General features: G+C 35.9%; 1 long non-coding RNA gene across 2 annotated transcripts; it reads left to right on the top strand.

Moving 5' to 3' along the window:
* Nucleotides 1-1,236: 1,236 nt before the first annotated feature.
* On the top strand, nucleotides 1,237-6,101 carry LOC119193131. 2 transcript variants are annotated; one of them, XR_005113851.1, is made up of 2 exons: nucleotides 1,237-1,384; nucleotides 5,826-6,101. It is a non-coding gene; the product is annotated as an uncharacterized LOC119193131 (long non-coding RNA). The 2 variants fall into 2 exon arrangements; XR_005113850.1 differs by lacking the exon at nucleotides 1,237-1,384 and adding an exon at nucleotides 1,433-1,617.
* The last annotated feature ends 4,895 nt before the right edge of the window (nucleotides 6,102-10,996 follow it).

Here is a 10,996-nt window from a genome sequence, read left to right as displayed (position 1 = left end):
ACACAATATAATACGTCTCCTCGTGTAGAAAACGTCGCGGTACCCAACGTTGAGACAAATGAAGTTGCAAGTCGTGTCTTAAGTAATAAATCCGTCGTGGCGTCGGTACATTTCTAAAGCACGACCCAAGCGTGGGTAATTGTTGGCATACCGCGGCTGTTCCGGGCTGGTGCGCGCGGGCCCTCGACCACGACGCTGTCGGTAGACCCTGCGCGAGGCTCGCAGAAATGACTGCCTTCCACCGCTCCGCTCGTAACAATGCCTCACGTACCGCGATTAATCGATAAGTGAAGTGCCGCTTTCTTAGTGCAAGTGTTGTGTTAAATAAATCACCAACAAACACCGGCCGTTTCCGAAGTGTTCGTTACGTACGCTTATTAAAATGAGGTGCTTGAAAGCGGCAGGAGGATGGCTCGCCCGGGTGAGATGCGTGTGCGAGATACAGAGACATTCAGCGCAAGATTTCAATTTAGATCCGACTGTATTTTGTTTTGCTTGCCTCGCTTGCGCATTTTTTAAATCACAATTATCACATATCACTGGCATGTAGCGTGTTGTGACGTTTCCTTCCTTACTAGTTTTATTTGTGTGGTGCAATATACCGGTATTTGCGTTTTGCTCCCAGTTTACTTTCATATGCTTTAGACTAATTTCTCGTTTGTCTTGTAGAAATTTTAAAGTGTTATGTTAAGAGATTTTAATGCGTGTATCTTTCACAGGCCATCAAAAACGAGAATTACAGGAAGACCGCAAGACCGACGATGATGAAACCGCCGAAGATATCCCTGACGGTAAGTTTCACATTTACTTATGTCCATAACATGCAAACACTTTAAGAATTTCTATTTTATGAAGGTACTATGACGATGCGATAGATCCCAGCACTGATATCCGAACAAAGAATCGAGCGGTATTGTGGTTTACGAATGTGATATTTATTTATGATGTATGTGTTTCCTAAAACCGTAGTTGTATTATACAAACAGATTCGTATATTTATTATACATGTAATGATTGGACAATTAATTTTATCAATGGTTGTTCCATTACATTAATGTCTAATAAGTTCAACGACTGATCAAATGAATGATATCGATATGAAACGTGAAGTTAGCCGCGTAACTTAACGCAAAATACATGCAATTATTTCCAAATGTTTGTGATCAAAGTCTCATAAGTATTAAGTTCGTTTGAATTGAACTATTTTACGTATGCGCGGCTGGCTAATCAAAATGGTACAATCCGTATCACAACCTTATCAGCTTATCTTTTGCACTCGACGTGCCATTTCGCTCCGTCGAACAAAGCGTCGCAGTGTTTCGCCTACCTGTGTTCAACATGTTTCCTCCTTAATATATTTTCACTTAATATAATTCTGCAACAGGTTGAATACGTCTATACTGAATAATGTGTTAAGAAGTGTGATATATTTACACAATGTAATAAGTGATTCAGATCTGTTTGTGTTCGGTTCTTGAAAATTGTAGCTGTGGACGGAATCAATTTCTGTGATTTAGTTTTACATCGCAAAATTGTGTTTAAAATCGTTTTTGTTGCTGTTAAGTAAAGTCTAAGTGTGGTTATTTTTTGTGCAATACGATCGTTAATATTGTAAATGTAATGAATATTACGTGATTTATGTTACATTAAAAAAATACCTCATTACATTTGCGTTTCTAGAAACAATATGAGTAATACGTGAAGGTCAGGCCGAGTTATTGTTATGTCGTTAGTAGTAAACACATGTCTCTTGCCGACGGCACTGAGCATTTACCACCGGTTTGTATCTCCATGTTGCGCAGAACTTCACGCTAGTCTGCTTTGCTCCATTTACGATTAAATTATGGGTTGCGTCTTTTGCACTGACATGGACACGCGTACTTTCTCTGAGTTAAAAAACGCAATTTAAAAGTAGGTTTTGCAGACATTTTACTGCTGTGTGTTGATATTTTAACGCGGTGTTAATGAATCGGCGCACTCGCCTTATCGGTGTGTCCTTTAGAAATTTTCGGTAACTGTATTTACGACCATTCTACACCATTGTTATGGTATTTTGTAGGGCAACCAGATAACAGACATGTTTGCACGGTGGCGGCTCAAGTACACAAGTTTCTTAACACTTGTACGGGCACCGTGTCGAAACGTTTACATTTCATGCTCGTCTAATGCGCGATAAATTCATTCAGGTATAAATTGTTTGCGCCACCGATTCGTCATACTATCCTTTTAACGCTATATTTAAAATAAAAATCGTTTTTCTTTTAATACGTGATTAAAGATTCATTATTTAGGCGTGAATATCGTCACGAAATTGGGTTCGAACGGTAATAGAGTAAATATGTACGATACAATGTAGATAATTATAGTAATCATGTTATTAGGGTTTGTTTTTTATATACGGCATTAGAATTGTTGCTCGAAACTCCGCCCGAAAACTTAACATTTATCCTTATAAGTTAAGTACTAGCGATACTTATATTTATATCCTTATATTACAACCAGTGCACTTAACATTAGATGTTGTATGCTACACGTGAGCTATAAATTATTCCGTAAGTGTAGAGCGCTTCATTACAACAAGCTAATCATGCTAATGAATGAATCACTTCATGTAGATGTTCATTTATTTCAATATCTACTTATGAAGTGCCAAAGCCAACACATGACCTTGACATAGTAAAGTTTCTGTAACATAGCCAAAGGTAAACACTGACTCGATGTTGCCTTACAACACTAGTGTGCGCAGCATACTGAACTAGGGAAAGAAGCACAATATTAGCAAACAATAAATGGACACAGGTCGCATTGTTACATCGGGGAATAAACGTATGTGTTTATATTATCAATGTCAACAATTACTTATTTGTACATGATATAATTTATTGAACTCGCGTTATTATCTTATCGTTGTACGAGTAATGCATCCGTTCGGATGTCAGTCGCATTTCGATTGTATCGGTTTGTACACAGCTTGTGCACAGGGGCTTGTGCGTTTTAGAAAATATTCACCGGTTTTATAAAACAATTGTCTATACATAAAAACTCGTTAATTGGCTACGTTTCGTTTGTGTTGTGTTATGCTATAAAACATTAAATTTATTATCCACGCTTTAACGTTGTTTTTGAATCTTATGAACGGCAATTATTATCTATCGCGTGCTACGAACTCATTGGATGTGTGACATCATTGTTATGTGGGTATGCTCAATTCGGTCATTATTGATCTTGTGTTTTACATAATATTCATAATAGTTATTCGATTGTACAATTTCCATATATTGCTCAAGAAAAGGGCTTAAAGAATGGATTACTTTATGATGCTTGTTAATAATTGCTTGCTCGTTTTAAAGATTCGTAGTTAAAAATGATGCTGTACAAATTATTTGTACCATATTATGTTTGTAATGGTTTGTTTTATTGAATTGTTATTGCTATCTCAGCTTCGATCAACCTTAAAATTGATTGATGTTGTGATAACAGATATCCATCGAGTTCGGACGTTCGTGCCTCAGTATCTTTTAATCATGAAGTTCATCTACAAAGGACAATGCCCAAAACCAGGCTATCTTTGCGTCAGTCATGCGTCTTAACCAAATAACCATGTAAAAACATATTTTTAATTATTACTTCATTTGTATTTATTTCAGTCATGAGCAAATAGGGGTTTTAAAGATATGAAAAAAAGTTTTTTAATTTTTGCAAATCAAACTCCGGATATTTTACTGCCAATATGGCGATTTGATACCAATTTATAACAAATTCCCTTTTAAATGGAATAAAAGTAAAATATGCACAATTAATGTGCTTATATTTGAATCTATAATATATATGGATTAAATATATTATTCATATACAAAAATATTGTCATAAAAAATATATTTTACTTAATAATTATGACCAAACTCCAAATAGCTGGTAAAAAAGATAAAATATTAATCCATCTAAAAACAAACAAAAGGCGACTTGTACTTGCATTGACAGAAATAAAACAGTCAGCTAAAACATGTTTGGACTTTATTTTTAATTAAATGAATATATGGGTACTGATTTTTATTACACTGGCAAGTGAAATTAATGACATTTTGACACTTCAGATTTGTCTGAATGAAAATATTTCATTATTAAAATATTTTACTCTAGATCGGAGTGTTATTCTTATGCATTTTAATGTTGAGTCGAGAAATTAACTGTTAAGAAACAAGGTGTATAGTGTGTTCCGAACTTTGAGACGGAAGGCTTTTAGTTAGCAACACAATGTCGTCTAGAGCCTAGACCCAGGACAGTTAATCGAGACGGCATATCCCAGCGGTGTATTAACTGCACCATTGCGGTGCCACAGCAATGATAAGTATATTTCTTAGACAAGCGATCCAGTTTGTAAGTTATGTAGATTATTATTAACCTACCCACAATGTGGGAAAAATCTTGCAAAAACTAAAGAAAACAGTTTAACAATAATAATAATCTGAACATGTTTACTCAACTTCTACATTTTATTTTAGGTTTCCGGGCTGAATGAATTTATGCTGCCTGCTGGGAGATCAGTCAATAGAGAGGTTCACAGACAACAACCACATGACATGACCCGACCAGCACTGCAAGAATCATTCACCAATTTCAGCAGTATTATAAGCGTGTTGCGCCACATCAAGTTCTTGACTGTTTTCTGGGAAGCCATATCTATAAAAATACACATCTATATAAAAAATATACATCGGATTCCGTATTTTGTTTTTATTTTCTTTTGCTATGATAAGTAACTATTAGCCTAATCAGGCTGTGAAGTAAGTTCCTGGGTTCCTGTTCGATTTCCAGGCCAAGCAAACATTTTATCTCGGTGTTTCTGACATGACTTACCTGGGATCGGAATCCTCCAAAGGGGTTTGGTGTCAGGCATGCGGCCGGTCATATAAAACTAAACTAAATCTATTCTACAATATGTGTTGACGCCATATTGAAATAAGATAATAGTACGTGAAAATAAAGATTAAGTTAATCCATGTAATAGAATAAGTCATAAGTCAGAAAAATATGTACTTATATAAAGGATCGGGTAAATATGCTCAGTGGAAAACTAATATTCCGCCATACTATCTTAGAAGTTTTATTGGCGCTTCGTCTCATCAGATATGTTAATACTTATCAGTTTCTTATAAGGGCGATTAAAGCTAAGTGAAAAGAATGTTCAATAATTGTTTATAGCAATATCAAGTAGGTACTGCAATATTGAACTTAATTAGGCACGTAGGTACTTTCTACCGTACATTATTGCAGTCCATACTTAACCTCAAAATAACCGAGTTATAAAAATCTAATTACCTGAACTCCCATCGAATATCCAATTGTTTTCAATTTTATAAGATTTAGATATATTCCCTATATATTTTAATGAAGGTTTTGTACAGACGCAAGCGTAGCCCAACTTTCATACAAAAATGGGCATTCTCCTTTCTCTTGTCAATTTTTTATTGTGCGTCGTACCGCGAAGCCGGTTCTCTCGCAGCGAATTTGACAGACCCTTTGTCCGAAAGTCATGTTGATGGCCAGGTCGTGGATTCGCCAAAGAATTTTAACCTCTATTAACTCTAAACAACAGCAGTGTTGTTCTCAATCTTGTGGTAATTTACTAATACATCAACGTTCATTACTCATCGTTCGTGAACAACGTTGTAAATGTCGTTAACTTTCTTTAGCGTGATGAGCTGTTGTATAATAACTGACAAGCACTTCAATTATTTTTTTCATAATAACACATCTAAAACCATCTCTAATGGACCGTGTTGTCCAGTCGAAATGTCAAATTGTAACATTTGTTAAAATTGTAGGTCAAAGTTTGAGGAAATTATTTTAGGATGATGTAATATTGTGTACAAAAAATGAAAGACAAGAGACTTGAAGTGAAACTGAGCGTCCGCGGCGACGGCTCGCTCAGTAGAAACAGTTTGAGAAGCAGCACCAGAAGCGATCGAAGTAATTTGAGCAACAACAGTGGACTGCCCGTTAGCGAAATATTCGCCACAGATCGATTCTCAGCACCACACAGCAGACCTTTCGATACACTCGATAAGTACCGCCGGCAACCGAATCAACGCAGCTATATAGGGCAAAGTATGCCCGCATTGAATCAGTATCAACCCGCAACGTGTAAACACCGGATATGGAATCCGAGATAGACGCAATCCGTATATAGATTACGCTCAGCCAGTGGACACGAGGCCTTATTACACTCAATCGCAATATTTTAATGACATGGGACAAATGCGCTATGAACCTGTTTATAACGATTCTTACGCTATGAGATATGGAACTCTACCTAGAGCTGCGAGTCGCATGGACGGGCCGGATACTGATGCCAATTATAATGCATCCAACAATTATACTTTACCAATGAGAGCTGGACCACGACGTGTACGAATCAGCGAATTGGAGCCTATCGTGTACGGATATGGTACGTAATAAACAAATCTCACGCAAACATACTGTTAATAGGTACAATTTTATTAAGTGCGTTTATTCAAGTTATGTAATATCACATATAAAATCCGTTGGTACACACACACTAATATGAGAAGTGTTTGAATGTCCGAGATTATATCGTTTTTTGGTGCAAAATGAAGTGAGAGGTTGTGGGAAACATTAAAATTTAGAAATTTTGTATGAAAATACGTTTTATTCAGTATAGGAATTCAAATACTGTGTATAGTGTTGACTCTGGGGAGAAATTCTGCATAGTAGAAAGTAGCTTTGAATAGAAACTAATCTAGTCGTTAACCTATAATATATCACGTTGTATCTAGGCATATCTACTATAAATATTTACTTTCCATTCAATATACGCCTTTGCACAGTACTTAGAAAGGTCGTTATTCAATAATTCCTCTTCCGGTCATCATGCTTGCTTCCTGAAACTACCAACCACAGTTATTAAATCTGCTTCGTGTTTGTATACATGAATAAAATTATACAACTACCAATTAACCAAGTATGACCGTACTAAAACTTTATGGATAAGTTATATGATGAGATTGAGCATTTATTTGTTTTACAGTTTTCAAATGAAATGATTGATGGATTTATTGTGGTATGTCGACGAGTAGGTGTATGCGTGTGTGCGTAATTAGGCCGGCACCCGGGCCGACCCTCCCGAGGGACGTCCAACAATAGCTGATGCAGGCACACCCCCGTGCTTACTGGTGCGCTCTAATGAGCTACACTGGTGTTAAGTGCCACCCGCGACAGTACATAATAAGCCGCGGTAGGTCCACACGTGAACCGTATCTTTCACATAGTTGCGGCATTAATTGATCAACATTGTCGTGATTAGACATGGCCATCACGAAATCGGCTGTTCGCGGCATCATGTGTTCCATCATGGAATTTACCTTCAAAGCAAGTAACGTATCGATTCGTAATGTGTGTAATGTGTTAGGTATTTTAACTTTTTTTAAGCCATACTATAATTCCTTACTTTCGGCTTGTCATGCACTGTAAATGAATTCGGATCTGGCATCGCTCATTTAACATATCATTGTATTCCGTGAATTAGTTGTCTCAAACTTAGTGTATGAATTACCTACATAGTATAAAGAACTTGTGTGCGAAATTCATGTTTCCAAGCTAATCTGTTTAAGCTATGCGTTGCCAATCAATCAGTATTAATAATTACAATTTTATCATGAAGAAGATTCAGTAGAAGTTTGATTCGTCGAGGGGCTAAGTTTTGAACATATCCTTTCCCGCCCCTCATAGCGTTCTTGCTTATTTCCTCAATACATATATCTGCATTTCACGGTGCCTCTATATATATTATTGATATTTGTTTATTCATACATTTCAAGAGAAAGCTTGTGAACCGATCGCATTGTTGTATGTAATATCTTTCTACAATTATTTTTATTTGATTTCCTCCTATCTAAACCGTTCAGATAAAAGTAATAGCTAATACCGTTATGATTTAGTTCCGCATGATATATTTCACTATTTTAGTATGTGTGTGGAAGTCATGGGTTTTTCTCAATATTCAAACCCAATTTTCTGCTGTTTCGTAAACCGTATAATTACATCATCGATATTATAGCGGAAACAAAGACTAATTAAGGCACTCTTATATAATTTTGTTTTAATTGGCTGGATTAAATTTATACATTAATTAGGAAACTATAAATTTACTGCAAAACTGGCTCATCAAATTGTTAATTATTTTCGATAATGTTTATCACCACGAAGAAGGATACCTATAAGTGTAGCACAAATCAACATGACGCTCGTCATGTGGCGAATTATCTTAAAGTTCCTAAAGCAACACAATGCCAACAACGTTGCGGAACATGGTGGGACTCTAGGCTTACAGACTACTGCAAGAATCTGACTTTAATATTATTATTGTATTGGTCATTTGAAAAGTATGCGGTTAAAACATTTATTAATTAACACAAAAAGCGACGATAGCCTAGTTGGGTGTGGAACGGACTGTCGAGACGAATGTCCGCAGGTTCAAATCCCAAGGGCACACACCTCTGACTTTACTAAAAATCATGTGTGTATTCTTTGTGAATTTATCGTTCGCTTTAACGGTGAAGGAAAACATCGTGAGGAAACCTGCACATCTGAGAAGTTCTCTATAGGAATTTCGAAGGTGTGTGAAGTTTACCAATCCGCACTAGGCCAGCGTGGTAGACTATGGCCTAATCCCTCTCAGTAGTAGAGGAGGCCCGTGCTCAGCAGTGGGCAAGTATATAATACAGGGCTGATATTATTATTATTATTATTATTATTATTATTATTATAAAACATTTTGCTCCTTATCTTATTTCAATACTTTAAGTACTTGTTTATGTAATAATAATGTATAAAAGGGTACCTTAAACCCATGATCTGCATGTACAGTATAGGTTACGTAATGGACCAACTATATCAGATGGAAAGTACAATATCTCCCGTGAATGGTGTTCAGTTGAACTAAAAAAAAGATTAAACGATGCTTTTTATTGCTGATGTGCTTTATTATAAATAGAGTACGTTTCATTACGTAATAATCGATTATTATCTTTAATGATATATTACAATGAAGATATCCTGCTTTCTATGGTTAAAGTACTTCGAATTTGTTTTAAATATGATTCTAGAAAGTGGATAAATTTGTGCCTCGCCGTATCCCGTTCAGAGTTGAGATTGTTTTAGGTTGTAGGAGGCGGTCTGTACACGTTCGTTGATTGTTGTTGCGAGACCGCGTGCGCACTGCACGGGACGAGTTCGTGCGCCGATGCCCGATAGAAAAGCAGACGAGCACGATTGACACTTTTGAACTCACAATTTTACTGAATGCAAATGTGCTAACAATATACGATCGTATAGTTATGGCTTTCGACACAGACTTTTAGGTTTTTGACGATTATAAACCCGCATTGTCTGTCATCGCCGAATTGAAGTAAGATGAATAACTAATTATTTATGTATGAACAATCTATACTTTAGTACAATCTTTTTATTAAATTTAATCAAAGAGAATATTATAATACAATAAATATACAACCATGACTATTTCCTTTAGAATTAAATATTATAATGATAAAAATATACTATGCTATATTAAAAATCCCGAGCCATATCACAATATGGATACAAACGCAACGAGGCATACTTTCGAAACTTAATAAATAAATGTCATAGATTGTAATTTGGTACAAGTTATTATAATATAACACACAAACACCTTTCTCTGTAACTGTAATTACTGTAGGTAGTGCACTCACGTTTTTCTTTTGCATTATCAATCTTCGGACATCCGCCTCTTATTCAACACTGTGAAAGTCCTTGTTATTGTTAATTATGTTGGGCCCATGAACTTGCTAATTACTGTTATTGTCACTTTACGAGCTAACATTTATTATCGCGGCAAGTCGATCTCTCTATTCATTATTTGTGGTGCTTTACCTTTGTGTGAATACATAAAGATCGCAACAAATGGTTTACACTCTAGTAATTGATACTTTATATCTAAATTAAGTTCCTGTTACGTAGTTAAAGCGCATTAGGCTACAGGTTTTCCCGTCTGACCGCAGTACAGAGTACCTGCGATATCAGCAATCTGCAGCGAGTGCAGGAAACTGTACACTGCGGTTTACATCCGCGCTGCGGGCACAGATCTCGAAAGTGAACCTGTGAAATGAGTTATTGAAGCGAGACGACCACGCGATACCTTAACCCGATCCCTTATTATTGATAACTAATCTTAGAGTACAATGCCCTGGCAGAGAATGTATCAGTTGAACAATGTTTTTTATTAGTAACTAACTTTCTCGACCATCTATTGTTATGAAATTAACATAAAAACCGTGCCAAATTAATAAATCGGATATGTAAATTATTATTTGAATAAAGGAGCTAAATTTTATTTGGATTTAGCGGTTGTTGTATACACCTACGAAAACATCGCATTCTCTTAGCGCTATGTCATCATTACCGTTATACGGATAGTAGAAACTTTTCGTCGCGAAAAATGTCCTTGGTAAGAACGCGTCTTTTTAGCATCGCCCGAGTGACAACATCAAGCTTGTAAACGGTTAAACAAGTATTTTTGTTAATCTATTTAAAGTATTTTTTCAAGAGATAAAAAAAATCTGCTACTTGTTATTTAGAAAGTGTATTTCTTGCTCTATGCTACGAATAATGACAAGAATAATTATAAGAAATCTCAATTACTTTTCGTTTTCATTGTTATCAATAATGGTTGGTTGATGTACATTTTATAATCATACATATTCCAACAATGATGTCAATTTGTATGTTTTATTCGTTAATTATAGCGTTTAGTGTCTATTATGTGATAGTGGTGCGTTAGACTGCCTTATTGCAGTATCTAATTGGCACCTTTGCATATTAATAACACAAGGTGCAGTAGCTGTACTTGTGGTACGTATGTAGATCTCAAGTCTGACTGCCTTTCGAAAGCTGAAACACGTCCTGTATAATAATCTACTCTTGATTTAAACTGAAA

Source organism: Manduca sexta, unplaced genomic scaffold, assembly GCF_014839805.1.
Source record: "Manduca sexta isolate Smith_Timp_Sample1 unplaced genomic scaffold, JHU_Msex_v1.0 HiC_scaffold_3638, whole genome shotgun sequence".
Taxonomy (NCBI): Eukaryota; Metazoa; Arthropoda; class Insecta; order Lepidoptera; family Sphingidae; genus Manduca; species Manduca sexta.
This window is presented reverse-complemented; position numbering and strand designations above follow the sequence as displayed.